The 18,015-nt window shown below is 42.9% G+C and overlaps 2 long non-coding RNA genes across 2 annotated transcripts; both read left to right on the forward strand.

Annotated features, from left to right (window-relative positions):
- Positions 1–290: 290 nt before the first annotated feature.
- Positions 291–4,403, forward strand: LOC307211980. The gene is made up of 4 exons (XR_013836677.1): positions 291–421; positions 2,355–2,450; positions 3,386–3,509; positions 4,263–4,403. It is a non-coding gene; the product is annotated as an uncharacterized lncRNA (long non-coding RNA).
- Positions 4,404–10,540: 6,137 nt separating this feature from the next.
- On the forward strand, positions 10,541–17,465 carry LOC307211950. The gene is made up of 3 exons (XR_013836634.1): positions 10,541–10,696; positions 13,172–13,307; positions 16,712–17,465. It is a non-coding gene; the product is annotated as an uncharacterized lncRNA (long non-coding RNA).
- The last annotated feature ends 550 nt before the right edge of the window (positions 17,466–18,015 follow it).

Consider the following 18,015-nt stretch of genomic DNA (forward strand, 5'->3'; position numbering starts at 1 on the left):
CACTCAATGGGGGAGATTGAGGTTGGTTTTGTATGGGGTCCCTAGTTCAGGTGCTTGGAGGCTTGGGCGAGACTGAGGGGGAAAGTAGTTATGAAGGTCCACTTTATGGGGGCAGGGAGTCAATCAAATGTTTCGTTTCATTTTGGTCTGAGCACTGCATAGTCCTTCCTTGCATCTGGACTCATTGTCAGCCTGACCCAATCAAATGCAAGGAGTCTGGGAGGATGCTTTGTGCCACTAGACACCTGTGCTTATAAAAAACTTCCTGCCAAGGCGAATTCAGTAGGTGAAACTTTCATCACTATCACTAACCAACCACCTGCAAAAAGTTATATTCAGATCTACAAATTTTCTCAAGTTGACTCCAATTTCTTATCCAACCACTTACTGGAGAAGGTCATTGGTGTGTTGCTGGGAGAAGGTAGGAATGGCCTGGGGATAACTTGAACTGCAGGGAGAGTCTTTCCAGCCTAACTTTCTTCTGAGCCCATTGGCACTTAACACTCTCTGCTGTTTGCCAGTGATGGAGAATATGGAGGTTTTCCTTGTGTTCTGTGGCAAACACAACATTTAAAAGAGGCTGGAGTTGCTTGTTTTTCTGCTCTGAGAACTAGCTGTGAAAATCAAATATCTTGCAGCTGTTCGGTGATATTTAGAGAAAGTCATATTCAGGGAATGCTTACTAGCTAATGTCCTTAATGTTATGCACATACCTCTGAATTATTTTCCCATTGCACTTTTGAAAACATTTTACATTTGAGACACACAGGGTAAGGTAGAGAAGGATGCACGTCATGGCATATTTAGAGAAAGTCATATTCAGGGAATGCTTATAGGCTAATGTCCTTAATGTTATGAACACACCTCTGAATTATTTCCCCATTGCACTTTTGAAAACATTTTACATTTGAGACACACAGGTTAAGGTAGAGAAGGATGCACATCATCAAATATATATCACAAGTCTTATGGTATATTGTAGTTATATTTTCAGGGAGCCCTGAAAACAAGGGAGATCTCAGGGAGAATATTGTGCCCAAGGGCCAACGAAGAGAATATTGTGCCCATGGCCCATGGTTCCCCAAACACTCTGAAAACGCTGCATGCACAGTTGCTGAGAAAGAGGGAGGGAAAAGCAACGCATCAATTTGAAAATCATTTAAAAGAACAGACATTCTTTGTAACATTGCACTCCACTAGAATCCACTAAAAGCTCATTTTGACTTTATGCTGGCATATTTCGTACATGAATATAGGGCTTACATCTGTGACTCTCCTACTTCCATATGTGTTAAACTTCATATGCTGCTTCACCCATAAGGAAAACCTCTAATATTTCGCTAGACATTTTCCAGAACACTCTTCTAGCACAACATCCATCTCCTACAGCTTTCATAGTTTCATATTTTGCAATCTGAAAAATGGTAAAAATCAGGGGTGGACCAAGGGTAGATTAGGAATTACAGTTAGGCCCCTTTATCACTCACAGTAGCTTGGCATGGCTTCTGACTGATGACCTTTTAACAATATAAAAAATAAATAAATCAACTGTCCTCGGACGTGAAATGAGACTCAGGAAAGTGGAGAACTATCATAGTTCCATCTCCCAAATAATGGTATATAATGGTATATAAAGATATGGGGCACCGCAGCAATGGTGAAACTAACTTATTATTTAGGAATTGGGATAGCTCAGCCTGTAGAGCACGAGGCTCTTAACATTCACCCTGAGACCTCCAGGTATAGGGTGGTATATAAATTCAATCAATAAGAATAAGCATAAGCATAAGTTTAAGAATGAGAATAATAAATATGAGGGTCATGGATTTGAGCCGAATGTTGGACAAAATAGATTCCTACATTGCATGGGGTTGGACAAGTTGATACTTGTGGTCCCTTCCAATTATAAAATTTTATGAATCTTTGAATTTACGTAAGATATAAGAAACAAACACAGAGACAAGATTTATTTATTTATGCATGCATACTTGATTAAGAAACTGGGTTGACATCTGTCAGAGTTATTAATTAGTTATTAGTATAGCACAGGGCTTTGCAATTTGTTTTTTCTTTACCAGTCTCGTATATTATTGTATTGTTGTTTAATAATCTTTTTATCTTGTGGTATTGTTGCTGTGTAAGACAGATATGTAAAAAACTTACTTCATCACCTGTTATTGGAAACAAAGTTATAGGCACAGAATGTTCTCAGATTCAGTATGTTCTTTCATTCTGAAAGTGTTTTTGTGGGTGAATTTGAGTTTCTTGCAAAGAATACAAACCAGCCTGAAGTATGCCCACCACCATCATTATTTTTTAAAAAAATAATTGTCTGTTGTTTCTCTTATTTTCAGTTCCCAACTGAGCATCTTGCCTCTGCCTTATCATAATGATGAAAACCCGATATGTTCTTCTGTCTCTTTTCACCTTCACAATCTTTCTCAATCCAGGTATGTTATTACTTAAGACTTTCCTGAGCTCTGTTGGGGAACAGTGATTTATAAAAAGGTTTAGGCTACACAATATTAGAATAAAATTAGATCAGAACTTCCAAAGGTCCACCTACTTCATCACCCATTTTTCTGCATGGTCTATCAAATTCCTCTGTGAAGCCTGCAAATAGGTCTTGAGGGCATCAGCACTCCCCCAACCTATAATCCCCTGTATTGGGATCCAGAAACTAATAGAGCTCAGAAAGAAATCGAAACCCGGTATGGTCATACTAAGATTGAAGAGTGATATGCTCAGAACTTCTGATCCTGGTCAGCAATTTGCACTAGCTGCAGTTTCCATAATATTTCCAAAGGCAGCCCCATGTAGAATTCATTGCAGTAATCTAACATACCAGATGTGGGTCTATCCTTGTTCAGAGAGGAGTGCGGCTAGTTCACCAGCCAAAGCTGATGGAAGACACAGGGCACTCCTAAGGCCACAAGTGACAGCTGTGGAGCCAGAAGCACTCCAAGTTGTGCACCTGCTTCTTCAGAGGAGAATGAACTCATCCAGAGCAGGTCCATACCCTGACATCCAGTCTTGGGAATCAGGTGGTTTAGAGAAGAATTTGAGCTCTGGAACATCAGTGAATGGCTGATAATACATGTCAAAGCTCTGGATGCCGAAGAGCTGTTTTGTGAAAATATTCAGAGTTTGGGGGATGCACTTGATCCCTGCAGCCTCCCAGACTGAAGGCACCATTGGACACACCACAGAACTACTTGGAGAAATTCAGGTTGCTTCCCAAAGTGACAGAGAGCAATCTGAACCAAATCTTCTAGGCAGGACACTTCCTTCCTTCCTTCCTTCCTTCCTTCCTTCCTTCCTTCCTTCCTTCCTTCCTTCCTTCCTTCCTTGCCTGCCTACTTTAATGAGTTCTGCACTGTTGCAGGAAGAACTGACATCCTTGGCGTACAAACATGTCGTTTATTCAGTGGTATGTGCATCCACTTTATGTGTCCTCCACCACGTTTCAAAATCGGAGAATGTCGTCGGTATTACAATTGCTGTGCAATGTAAGAATAATGAACGCAACACACTCAAACACACAGTTTCATATGGATGTCATATTTTTTGGGACACGGTCGAGGGAGGTAGGGTGCGAGTGGGAGTGTCACCCCTGGGGTGGTTGATAGTGGGAAATGTGCAGGCAGGGTTGGCCTGAGAAATTTTGGGCCCTGAGGCCAAAGACAAAATGGCACCTCCCAGTCAGGCAAGAAGGGGCAAGTGAAGATCTACACTGGGAACACGGGTGTGAGGAAACCAGCAGTGCCTCCTATTCATCAAGAGGTTGCTGTAGAGGAGGCATTGCAGGGAGCAGCTGTGGAGATGACAGATTCGCCCTTGAAGTATTATGCCCCAGTTATTCTTCCCACCACAGCAGCAGCAACAGACAATATGTTCCTTGTGGCCAGATCTGCTGCCCCTTTGGATCCTGCCACCCAAGGCAGTCACCTCACACCTTGCCTCATAAGTGGTCTGGCCCTGTGTGGTGGTGAGCAAAATCATACAGGGGTGAGGAGTAGGGTTTGTCCCATCAGAGCCCTCTCTTCCTCTGCTTCAACAACTTCATTTCTCAACCTGGTGACACAGCTCAGCCAACCCTCTAGCCTGGTGGTGCTTTTGCTGAATGCTAGACCTGTCCAGAATAAAATCTGTCATTCATTATTTGATTGTGAGTGACAGGGCAGACTCCGCAAGTGTAGCAGAAACCTGGCCACCCCCCTTCCCTATAGTCAATGTTGATTTCTGTTTTCCAAATATTTCAGTGCTGCCTCTGAGTGATGGGACGACACCTCAACTCTGCTTGTGGAATCAACAATTCTAGCTTTATCACCACCCTTTCCAAGGATGCATTTGGGGCTCTTCAGCCCTCCCACAGATGTCAAAGAGAAAAACAACTACCAGACTGAAGGCAGCCCTGTTTAAGGAAGCTTTTAATGTTTAATAGACTATTGCATTTTAATATTCTGTTGGAAGCCACCCAGCAGCCAGATGGGCGGAGTATAAAAATAAATTATTATTATTATTAAACAAATCTTCACTTTGAAATTATTAAAGATTCTATGCTAACGACAACTACGCAATGAAGATGGGTCATAGGATTCTTTTGAAAGTGGTGGGAGTAGCTTATTACGGGATAAAGGTCCCTTTATGATACGTTTTTAAATGCCAATGGGTCAAATGTTCTTTGTGTGTTCCTTTTCATCTAAATGTTGTGGGAGGAAATTATTGCACGACGTGCCGTAATATATTCTCTTGCTAAAGCTTAGAAGGCTTACTACTCAGATAGCAAGAGGCTGAACACAATGCTGTGCTATGTTTGCAGAAATGAGGGCACATGATCTACCTGCTTGGCTTTCAAATATCCATCAGGGCAACCATGTGGGTGGATGTAGCATCCTCAGAGAAGCCACACAGGATAGCATCTCCCATTACCACACCAGCATATAAATATATAGATATGCAGATGACACAACATTGATGGCAGAAAGTGAGGAGGAATTAAAGAAACTTTTAATGAGGGTGAAAGAGGAGAGCACAAAATATGGTTTGACGCTCAACATCAAAAAAAACGAAGATCATGGCCACTGGTCCCATCACCACCTGGCAAACAGAAGGGGAAGAAATGGAGGCAGTGAGAGATTTTACTTTCTTGGGCTCCATGATCACTGCAGACAGTGACAGAAGCCACGAAATTAAAAGATACCTGCTTCTTGGGAAAAAATCAATGACAAACCTAGACAGCATCTTTTAAAGCAGAAACATCACCTTGCCAACAAAGGTCCGTATAGTTAAATCTATGGTTATCCCAGTAGCAATGTATGGAAGCGAGAGCTGGACCATAAAGAAGGCTGATCGCCGAAGAATTCATGCTTTTGAATTATGGTGCTGGAGGAGACTCTTGAGAGTCCCATGGACTGCAAGAAGATCCAACCTCTCTATTCTGAAGGAAATCAGTCCTAAGTGCTCACTGGAAGGACAGATCGTGACGCTGAGGCTCCAATACTTTGGCCACCTCATGAGAAGAGAAGACTCCCTGGAAAAGACCCTGATGTTGGGAAAGATGGAGGGCACAAGGAGAATGGGACGACAGAGGACGAGATGGGTGGACGGTGTTCTCGAAGCTACCAACATGAGTTTGACCAAACTGCGGGAGGCAGTGGAAGACAGGAGTGCCTGGCATGCTGTGGTCCATGGGGTCACGAAGAGTCGGACACGACTAAATGACTAAACAACAATATTCATTTCTAGGAAAAAATACCCCCTCCCATGCAAGACCTTTGTAAAAGAGAAGAGTCAAGGTACACACAACAAAAGCAACATACATACATATATTGAGGGCACAAGGAGAAGGGGATGACAGAGGACGAGATTGTTGGACAGTGTGGATAAGACTCCAATAACACAGGCCACTGGACCTCTAATTAAATAAAAACAGATAATATGGAATCAAGGACACATGGAAAGGGGTCTGGTGTCAATTATAAATCAGGAGCTTTTAAGTATAACTACTGGCCATTTAAAGAGCCTTAAAGCTACAAGGGAAAAGGATCTTAATACTAGTATTGAAGATTCCATATAGAACAGTATTTGGTCACCTAAACAGTTCAAACCTACATCTGCATATATGTGAAGGTTCTCTGAAAGTTATACCCAAATAGCCTTGTATGCAAGTTAAAATTTCACACACAAACTCTCAGTCTTTCCAACTTTGTTGGAAGTTTGCTCCCATGAAGAAGAAGAAGAAGAAGAAGAAGAAGAAGAAGAAGAAGAAGAAGAAGAAGAAGAAGATTTTATTTATACCCCACCCTCCCCGGCCAAGTCCAGGCTCAGGGCAGCTAACACCAAATATAAAATACAGTAAAAACATTTTAAACAACAAACAATCAATCAATAAATCAAACAAACAAACAAACAGTTGATTAAAATATAGGTTAAAATACAGCTTAAAATACAGCCTCATTTTAGTGGTAGCCCATAAATCAATATCATAAGAGGAGAAAATGTCAAATATTCACCAGGGCCAACTATCCATGCTGGTCCTACATGGGCCAGCAAAAAGAGCCGAGGGAAAATTTATATACAAAATCCCATATAAGGGGTTCAATCAAATAATAATAATAATAATAATAATAATAATAATAATAATAATAATGGGTCAGACTAAGTCCAACCCAAAGGCCAGGCGAAACAGCTCCATCTTGCAGGCCCTGCGGAAAGATGTCAAATCCCGCAGGTCCCTGATGTCCTGTGGTAGGGCATTCCTCCAGGCCGGGGCCAGGGCTGAAAAGGCCCTGGTCCTAGTTGAGAACAATCTAACCTCCTTGCGGCTTGGGACCTCCAAAGTGTTGTTATTTATGGATCTTAAGGTCCTCCGCAGGGCATACCAGGAGAAGCAGTCCCATAGGTACGAGGGTCCTAGGCCGCATAGGGCTTTAAAGATCAAAACCAGCACCTTGAACCTGACCCTGTACTCCACTGGGAGCCAGTGCAGCTGGTAAAGCACTGGATGACTGTGAAGCCACTTTTCTTTCCATTTCTTGTGGGAATGCCCACTGGTCTCAGCTTTTTGGATGGAAGTGTTTGCAGAAATATCATAGAGTGGGAAGGGACCCTAAGCATCCATGACTAATGACAATCAAACCTCTGCTCATCTCCTTTCTTATAACTTGAAGCCATTGGTTATGAAGCCATCACAAACATTTAAAGCTGAAATGGAGGCATGCCCACAATTAGCACTATTAAATATATAGGGTGATACTCTAAAATGACTCTTTTCTAAGAAAGATCTGCCTCTGGAAATGTAGTATAAGAACTTAGTGGAACCCTGCAATTGCTGAACAGATAACTCATGATATTTGTGTAATGGAAGGTACAAAATGAGCAGAACAAACTTATGAAATCTGGTAGGTTTACTGATTGCTATCATGCCTGAGGAGAGGTATTTTGTGCTGGAACCTGATTTATCAGGAAGTATGGTGTAAAGAGGGACGCAGGTGGCGCTGTGGGTTAAAGCCTCAGTGCCTAGGGCTTGCCGATCGAAAGGTCGGCGGTTCGAATCCCTGCGGCGGGGTGCGCTCCCGCTGCTCGGTCCCAGCGCCTGCCAACCTAGCAGTTCGAAAGCACCTCCGGGTGCAAGTAGATAAATAGGGACCGCTTACTAGCGGCAAGGTAAACGGCGTTTCCGTGTGCGGCTCTGGCTCGCCAGAGCAGCGATGTCACGCTGGCCACGTGACCCGGAAGTGTCTCCGGACAGCGCTGGCCCCTGGCCTCTTAAGTGAGATGGGCGCACAACCCCAGAGTCTGTCAAGACTGGCCCATACGGGCAGGGGTACCTTTACCTTTTTATGGTGTAAAGAGTATTGCCCTTTATTTACTTAGGTATTTCAAAATCAGCACCATTGTTGAATTAAGTATTTGGCAAGAGTAGGATTTTCCATCTCCAGGGGGGATTGGATTGCCTACTGAAAGTCAGCCTGGTCAATCATTGCTTTATCAGTTCCTGCCAATTCCTGTTCAGCTGTACAGTCTCAAGGTTTGTGTAATGGAAGGTACAAAATGAGCAGAACAAACTTATGAAATCTGGTAGGTTTACTGATTGCTATCATGCCTGAGGAGAGGTATTTTGTGCTGGAACCTGATTTATCAGGAAGTATGGTGTAAAGAGTATTGCCCTTTATTTACTTAGGTATTTCAAAATCAGCACCATTGTTGAATTAAGTATTTGGCAAGAGTAGGATTTTCCATCTCCAGGGGGGATTGGATTACCTACTGAAAGTCAGCCTGGTCAATCATTGCTTTATCAGTTCCTGCCAATTCCTGTTCAGCTGTACAGTCTCAAGGTTGAAAGTGATGGTCACCTGGCTCTGACGCTTGAGCCAATATGTAACAGGGTGTCAGGGTGTGAGTCACAGCATGCCTCACTTTCCCATTTCTTTCCCATTTCAGTATATTGTATCTGTGAAAGGGCTGGCATGGGTTGCCATTTCACATAACTAGTGTGGTAGGAGAGCTGGAAATAAAATCCCATCTAGCAACCAATGTGCCCCTTAGGTTTCAGATACTACATGGGTTGACGAGCCTAAAAAGCCAGAGACACAAAGCCCCTCTAGCCTCTTAGTTTGGTCAGAATCGAGTACCATATACTTTCAGAGTTAACACTAAATACATTACTTCTGGTAAATGAACCACCATAGCCTCTAGAGGGCCATGAAAATTTCTGTCCAAGGCTTTTTAGACTGGTCTAACCATGTACAGTCATACCTCCTGTTACGTTTGCTTCAGGTTGAGCTTTTTCAGATTGCGTCCCGTGGCAACCCAGAAGTACCAGAAAGGGATACTTCCGGGTTTTGACGCTTGTGCATGCACAGACGTGCAAAATGACACCACACACATGTGCAGAAGCGGTGAATGGTGACCTGCAGACACGCAGACGCAGGTTGCATTCTGCTCATATTGCGAACGGGCCTCCGGGATGGATCCCATTCGCAACCAGAGGTACCACTGTACTATCTGAAACCAAAGAGTCACATTGGCTGCCAGATGTGAAATAAATTGGCATTATTTTCAGCTCTCCTACCCCACTAAACTAGTATCTACTTGTTGCAGGGAATAAATGAAGAGGGGGAGAACCATATTGACCATCTTGATTGACCAACCAACCAACCAACCAACCACTATTTCCCTTTTCATTTGAAGTGGGAAACAACAGTTACCACTTTCAGAACAGGAAAGCAAATTAAATTCATTTCCAACCACGCATTAATATTCCGAACTGTTCCAAAATTGGAGACCACAGTCCCAGAAACTACCTATGAGATGGTACACTTCACAAGGTTATGAATACCCGCTGTGCTGTTTGGAAACCAGTAATGATGGAAAATAGCGAACAAACAAACATCAGTTTATTATTTATATTTATCAGATAAATTACAGCCCTTAATTGCTCTGACATGGTGTAAGAAGAAGAGTTTGGATTTGATATCCCGCCTTTCACTCCCTTTAAGGAGTCTCAAAGCGGCTAACATTCTCCTTTCCCTTCCTCCTCCACAGCAAACACTCGGTGAGGTGAGTGGGGCTGAGAGACTTCAAAGAAGTGTGACTAGCCCAAGGTCACCCAGCAGCTGCATGTGGAGGAGCAGAGACGTGAACCCGGTTCCCCAGATTATGAGACTACCGCTCTTAACCACTACACCACACTGGCTCTCCAATAGCTCTAGGTTCCCCAGATTACGAGACTACCGTTCTTAACTACTACACCACACTGGCTCTCCACACTGGCCCTCTAATATCCCGGCCTGTTTCCAAAATTGGAGACCACAGTACCAGAAGCTACATATCAGATGGTACACTTCACAAGGTTATGAATACCTGCTGTGCTGTTTGGAAACCAATATTGATGGAAAATAGCAAACAAACAAACATCAGTTTATTATTTATATTTATCAGATAAATTACCGCCCTTAATTGCTCTGACATGGTGTAGGAAGATGGTGGGGTGGGGTAACTCTTAAGAAGACCAGGGGAAAGAAGGAGGAAATTAAGAGGAAAGAAAGATCTCCACATGAAAGAATAGGACAGCATCAGAAGACATTGGAAGACACCCAAAATGAGACTGGGGTCCACTGCTTGTCTGTTTGTGCCGTAGAAACCGAAACAGCTCCAATTGGGGCTTGGTTAATTATGGAAAATATATGCAGCTCCCCATCAGGCAGCCTTTATTGCAAAACAGAAATCATAAAAGTGGACTTTGGGGTTTATGGAAATTGTGTTATGTTGGCTCAAGACATGCATTGCTTAAAACCCACAACCCTTTAGGGGATTAGCTCACTCTCAGGTGGAAAATCTTACCTCGGTCACTTGGCTGTTTGCCACTGTTGAGAGCAGTAAAGGTGTTGTGTGGGTGCCAACGGAAGGACATTGAATGTTTGTGTGTCACTGACCTCTGTGGTCAGAAAGGGCAATGGAGAGTCTTTTGTACATAGTCAGATGTTCCCAAACTTCACCTTGTTCCGGAAATACTGTGTTGCAATTCTCCAAAAACCTTATATATATGGTCTCCTTTTTAATAAAGCACCTCATCTGGGCTTCAAATCATCTTCTCACTACACTGCCAAAGTGAGATAGCATCAAGCCTCAGCCATGAAGATCCTTTACCTTCTCTTTGCTGTCTTCTTAGTCTTCATCCAAATAATTCCAGGTAAGAGATGGGTGGACAATTCCGAGGTATAGAGTCCAACAGTAGGTTTAGAGGCGATTCTATAAACTGGGCAGCATGTAGTCATTCAGCTGTGAATTACACTGTATTTAATAAATGTTTTTTTCCATGTAAGTGTGCCTACAAAAGTAGAGAGCTACCACTCACTTCCTTGCAGCTGCTGGAACTGCAATCCTCAGATAAATTGGCTTACTGAGCCCATGTCAGTCCTGCTTGTACAATGGTATTTGTGCAACGGCTGTATATTTGCAAAGCTAAACAGGGTCCAGTATGGTTTCAAATTGGATTGGGGGGGGGGGGCTACATGTTGACATTCCTGCATTATAGAGGGTAGGATGAGATGACAGTAAGAGTAGTTCTACAGTGTTAGGGTCTCCCTCCGGAAGTTGTGGACTCTCCTTCTTTGGAGGTTTTAAGTAGAGGTTGGATGGCCATCTGTCCTAGATGCTTTAGCTCAGATTCCTGCATTTCAGGGGGTTGGACTGGCTGACCTTTGTGGTCTCTTTCCAACTCTACAATTCTTTGATTTTTATGATCCATGAAGTCCGTTCCAACTCTACAATTTGATGAATTGTTGATTGTATGTAAGCAAACCCAACAGTGAGCCAACAGTGTGACGCGGCAGCTAAAAAAGCCAATGCAATTCTGGGCTGCATCAATAGGAGTATTGCATCTAGATCAAGGGAAGTAATAGTGCCACTGTATTCTGCTCTGGTCAGACCTCACCTGGAGTACTGTGTCCAGTTCTGGGCACCACAGTTCAAGAAGGACACTGACAAACTGGAACGTGTCCAGAGGAGGGCAACCAAAATGGTCAAAGGCCTGGAAACGATGCCTTATGAGGAACGGCTAAGGGAGCTGGGCATGTTTAGCCTGGAGAAGAGGAGGTTAAGGAGTGATATGATAGCCATGTTCAAATATATAAAAGGATGTCACATAGAGGAGGGAGAAAGGTTGTTTTCTGCTGCTCCAGAGAAGCGGACACGGAGCAATGGTTCCAAACTACAAGAAAGAAGATTCCACCTAAACATTAGGAAGAACTTCCTGACAGTAAGAGCTGTTCGACAGTGGAATTTGCTGCCAAGGAGTGTGGTGGAGTCTCCTTTTTTGGAGGTCTTTAAGCAGAGGCTTGACAACCATATGTCAGGTGTGCTCTGATGGTGTTTCCTGCTTGGCAGGGGGTTGGACTTGATGGCCCTTGTGGTCTCTTCCGATTCTATGATTCTATGATTCTAAACCCCCATAAAAGGATATGGTTGCTAGAGACTTTCCCCAACAAAGGGGCCTCAGATGTCCCTTTTGACACCCTCCAAGGCCACCAGTCCACCCACTTCAGTTATTATCATTATTAACTGAGAATATTTGTGTGTGCTTTCTTTGGTTGAAGAGGCTGCATTTGGTTGTGTGCGAGGTTAGCATGGCCCAGAGAAGGCATCAGATTGGCTATGCACAGGGATTCATTAGTGAGGTTGAAGGGCTGGGGACCCCTCCTGCTGTCCCCTTGAACTCCAGAGAAAACAGGAAAGGAGGATTGGAAAGTGGTCCTAAGGCCTTGGCAAATTGCAGGTGTAATAATAAGCAGTGCTTCCAATGATTTACAGGGTCTTAACATATCAATTGAGCTCCCGTTGCTCAGACCCAGCTCCTGCCAACCTAGCCATTCGAAAGCACGCCAAAAAAGTACATGTAGATAAATAGGTAATGCTCTGGCAGGAAGGTAAATGGTGTTTCCGTGCACTGCTCTGGTTTTGCCAGAAGCGCATTAGTCATGCTGGCCACATGACCCGGAAAAACTGTGTGCGAACAAATGCCGGCTTCCTTGGCCTGTAAAGCGAGATGAGCGCCGCACCCCCAGAGTTGTCTGCGACTGGACTTAACTGCCAGAGGTCCTTTACCTTTACCTTTTTTAACATATCAATAACATTAATGTCCTATATACTTACAGAGGTCATCCCCCTGTGCATCCTTATTGTTAGTATTAATAATAATAACAATATCTTGGGTGGGGGGACATAACATCATGGAAAGGAAGGGTGGAATGAAGTATCCTGGCACAGGGCATGGCCTCCTTCTGGAATCTTGAGCAGGAGCCAACCCACAATGCAACATTTTGTTGCAGGTCTCATCAATTGGTAATTTATTAATAGCAGTTCTGAGGGCAGGAGGGCAAGGGAAACAACCTTTCTAACTTTTAAGAACATTAACAAGCCATGATCGCAATTTAAAAAAGAAAGAAATCAAAGCAGGAACAGAAGTGCCTCCAGCACTAAAGTGGTTTCCACAGCTCAGGAGAGGGCAAGCTTCTTTCGCTGTGGAAGGACGAGGGTGTGAGACGAGGTATTGCAGGCCAGTAGCATCCGCAAAAAAGTTTTCTGCTCTGCCCCCTGCATCTCCCCTACTCAGCTCCTACAAGCCAACTCAGGAGGTTCTTTCCCTTTCTCTTTTTTATTGTAATAGGAAGGGCTGGATATCCTGCAGATGATACCATGGAATGCAGGCGTGCAGAAGGTTTCTGTAAATATGGACAATGCCCCTTTAGGACAGAACATACTGGGGGAACATGCCAAAACGGACGTCTACTGTGCTGCAAAAGGTAATGCAACTGTCACCAGGATGGTATCGGGCAGTGTGGTGGCAAGGTTAGCATAGCTGAGGCATACTGCTGGGGGCATCAGATTGGCTCCACCAGTGTGCCTGGACCACCCGAACCTTTCCACTGCCATGCCATCCCCTCTTGCTTTCCTGATCTGCAGCAGTGATCTTGCTGCCAGGAAACCAGGTTTTGGGCACTGCGCCTCCCCACATGTGTCTTAATACAATCATGTTTTCAATTGGACAATTCCAACATTCTTTTCATTCATTCATTCATTCATTCATTCATTCAATCCATTCATCAATCCAACAACTATTCCAACACTCTTTTCATTCATTCATTCATTCCATCCATTCATCCATCCATCCATCCAATCTGTATCTGGCCTTTCCACCAATTTGTCACCAAATTGTGCTCAGGACAGCTAAAAGCAGTAAGAGAGAGAACAAAGCATACAAGGTAACCATGGAAAACATCATTGTTGTTGTTTAGTCATTTAGTCGTGTCCGACTCTTTGTGACCCCATGGACCAGAGCACGCCAGGCACTCCTGTCTTCCACTGCCTCCCGCAGTTTGGTCAGACTCATGTTTGTGGTTTTGAGAACACCATCCAACCATTTCGTCCTCTGTTGTCCCCTTCTCCTTGTGCCCTCCATCTTTCCCAACATTAGGGTCTTTTCCAGGGAGTCTTCTCTTCTCATGAGGCGGCCAAAGTATTGGAGCCTCAGCTTCACGATCTGTCCTTCCAGTGAGCACTCAGGGCTGATTTCCTTAAGAATGGATGTGTTTGATCTTCTTGCGGTCCATGGGACTCTCAAGAGTCTCCTCCAGCACCATAATTCAAAAGCATCAATTCTTCGGTGATCAGCCTTCTTTATGGTCCAGCTTTCACTTCCATACATCACTACTGGGAAAATCATCACTTTAAATATATGGACCTATGTTGGCAAGGTGATGTCTCTGCTTTTTAAGATGCTGTCTAGGTTTGCCATCGCCTTTCTCCCAAAGAGCAGGCGTCTTTTAATTTCGTGACTGCTGTCACCATCTGCAGTGATCATGGAGCCCAAGAAAGTAAAATCTCTCACTGCCTCCATTTCTTCCCCTTCTATTTGCCAGGAGGTGATGGGCCCAGTGGCCATGATCTTCATTTTTTTTGATGTTGAGCTTCAGACCATATTTTGCGCTCTCCTCTTTCACCCTCATTAAAAGTTTCTTTAATTCCTCTTCACTTTCTGCCATCAAGGTTGTGTCATCTGCATATCTGAGGTTGTTGATATTTCTTCCAGCGATCTTAATTCCGTCTTGGGATTCATCCAGCCCAGCCTTTTGCATGATGAATTCTGCATATAAGTTAAATAAGCAGGGAGACAATATACAGCCTTGCCGTACTCCTTTCCCAATTTTGAACCAATCAGTTGTTCCATATCCAGTTCTAACTGTAGCTTCTTGTCCCACATAGAGATTTCTCAGGAGACAGATGAGGTGATCAGGCACTCCCATTTCTTTAAGAACTTGCCATAGTTTGCTGTGGTCGACACAGTCAAAGGATTTTGCATAGTCAATGAAGCAGAAGTAGATGTCTATCTGGAACTCTCTAGCTTTCTCCATAATCCAGTGCATGTTTGCAATTTGGTCTCTGGTTCCTCTGCCCCTTCGAAATCCAGATTGCACTTCTGGGAGTTCTCGGTCCACATACTTTCTGAGCCTTCCTTGTAGAATTTTAAGCATAACCTTGCTAGTGTGTGAAATGAGTGCAATTGTGCGGTAGTTGGAGCATTCTTTGGCACTGCCCTTCTTTGGGATTGGGATGTAGACTGATCTTCTCCAATCCTCTGGCCACTGCTGAGTTTTCCAAATTTGCTGGCATATTGAGTGTAGCAACTTAACAGCATCATCTTTTAAAATTTTAAATAGTTCAGCTGGAATATCATCACTGCTAGTTATTAGCAGTTCTTTCTAAGGCCCATTTGACTTCACTCTCCAGGATGTCTGGCTCAAGGTCAGCAACCACACTACCTGGGGTGTATGAGACATCCATATCTTTCTGGTATAATTCCTCTGTGTATTCCTGCCACCTCTTCTTGATGTCTTCTGCTTCTGTTAGGTCCTTTCCACTTTTGTCTTTTATTATGGTAATCTTTGTACGAAAACATCATTACCTATCAATAAATCCAATAAAAACAATAGTCAAACAGAATGCAACATATTTACAAATGGTATAAGGTCAGATTATAAGGCCCAAGACATGCCTGAATAATAATAATAAAAATCCCTATCTTTATGCAAACATCTTAAAGCACTTTTCTTGATTTAACACGGGGTACTACAGAGGGCACATTGAATGAGATAGCCTATTACTATCAAGTCAGCAGACATTTCATTTTTTGCCACCATACGCTTGAATAGTTTGAGCTAAATAGTTTAACTACCAAACATTTGGCCTTAAAAATCAGAGGATCCTGTGGCTCGACCTCTAATGCAGTACAAAGAGATGATGTCAGAACAGGAAATCCAGAGAGTCCGAACATGCTTGCAGAATTCTCTGAATCACAGACGGTGCTTTTATTCAAGCTCAGCCCCACCAAATGAGCACTGAATGGTAGAAATGTGAAGAATTGGTTGCTTTCCCCACATACACTTTCCCCTACTCTGCGTCCTCTTTTGGCTTGAGTTTTTCAAGAGTTACATAATGTTGGATGCTGCTACTCTTATGTCATGGTTCCTCTACAATTCTATGATTCTGTCTCCAGTCTGCTGCTGTAAAGGGTTGAAAACGTGGCTGTCTGACATATAAACCCCTTGTCGCCAACTGTAATCCTTGCAAGTCATTGCTATTCAATTCCCACGTGAAAATGCTCCCATTTATATACATGCCACCCAAGTTTTCACTTCACACGTCTGACAAAGTGGGCTAGAGTCTGTGAAGTCCATTATGCTGCAATCAATTATAGCTAGTCTCTAAGACTCCAGTTGTTGTTTTTCCTGCAAGAGACTATAATGTCTACCCCTCTGAAAATTCCTAATTCTAGGAACTCATCAATAGAATCCTACTCATTTGTACCCAGAAGTACAAATGATGTCTGGACCAGGATGCCTGAAAAACTCCTTACTCCCATCGTCATTACCAATACAGACCACAATTTTGTGAGTCAATAATTAGATAAACTGTCTCAGTTAATATGAGATGAAGCATAACCATTACGTCACTGCCTCGTTTATTTTGTCCCATAAGGAGAGATTAGAATCAAGACAGCTCCTAATTGTAACTTTATCAGTATATCATTGTCTTGGGTTAGGTTGTACAGCTGTAGAGTGTGGGAATTGTAGAGACTTGCCATTTAAGAGTGTATCAGACAAAGTATGACCAGAGTTGGGTATTAATGATCTGTCTTTTCTTTCGGTAGTCCTTGGAGTCAATGAGCCAAGTACAGTCAATGCAAGACCTCTGATATTCTTCTCTGTCTACTTCTGAAATGGCTGAGATCAGCTTTGGAGTCAAGGGTGAAGAGCTGCTTATCTGAATGGATTTAAGTGCTGGAGAAAATCGACCCCTACAGTTCTGTACGCAACATTCTGGAAATGAAACAAATTCCCAATAGTTAAGAAAAGGTTAAAAAAAAGGATTTCTCTGCTGTGACATTGAAAACCAATGGTGTTGAAAGATGGATAAGGAAAATATTTTTTAAAAAATAATTATAATCTTTTTTCTAGATTTATTAAAAGTTATGTATTAAATTGGAGAATATTTGTTATAAAAATACATAAATATTATAATATGCATATTTTAAAAGTCTTCTCTTTCATCCACCTTTCGGTTTGGATTGGAGCAAGACTTCCAATCATGTTAGGAGAAGAACAATGGATTGTAATAGGTCTACTCTAAGCATGACTAAGTATGGTTTTATGTCCATACCTCCCAGTCCCTCTCTTTCTCTGGCACTCTGCAAGTACTATGTGGCATTGCCTTATATCCCATGTTAATTGTGATCCCTGTAGATCACCACAACCTCATATGAATCTTTGGACAGACACACTAGGGTAAAAAGTCTTTGGTCATTGTGAATGCAAACATGCAATATGGGGTGTGTTATTTGCACTGATTGATCATTCTGTGTTTTTTCTCCTGCTAAACATTAATAAAAAAAAGTTCATCTTCAACAGGACAATTTGAAGCATTTATTTTCTTTCTGTCTGTGGATCCACAAATAATAGCTTACTCTCTCCATTTCTAATTCAAAACACTTATCCATCTCTTCCCCATTGCCAGTTCTCTCTCTTCGTAATACATAACTTATATGGATTGAAGGTGACTAACCTTTATCAAGCCAATGGCCACATTGATCCATGGCCAGCCCTCTGAGGCCCACATTTCAAAGGGAGCATGGCAAGAAATGCTGCTCTGAAGGTTGCCTTCCAAAAGAATTTCTCAAGCAGTTATTTCTCTCTCCCTCTCCCTCTCCACCTCCCTCACACACACCACCCTTCCAAGTGTCCCTATTTTCCAGGGAGGGTTCCAGATTTACAGAAGCCATCCCAGAATGTCCAGCTGCAGAAAGTGTGCTGGGGAGACCACACGTTCAGTAACCAATGAAGAAATGCAAAAATACATTTTGCTTGGCTTTAGTTACAAAACCAAAAAGTCTTCTTACATTAAATCTATAAGTATGATCAATCCATTCACCAGGGTACTGAGAGAGGTACACACTGC

This window comes from Podarcis cretensis (assembly GCF_951804945.1).
Source record: "Podarcis cretensis genome assembly, chromosome: 3".
NCBI lineage: Eukaryota > Metazoa > Chordata > Lepidosauria > Squamata > Lacertidae > Podarcis > Podarcis cretensis.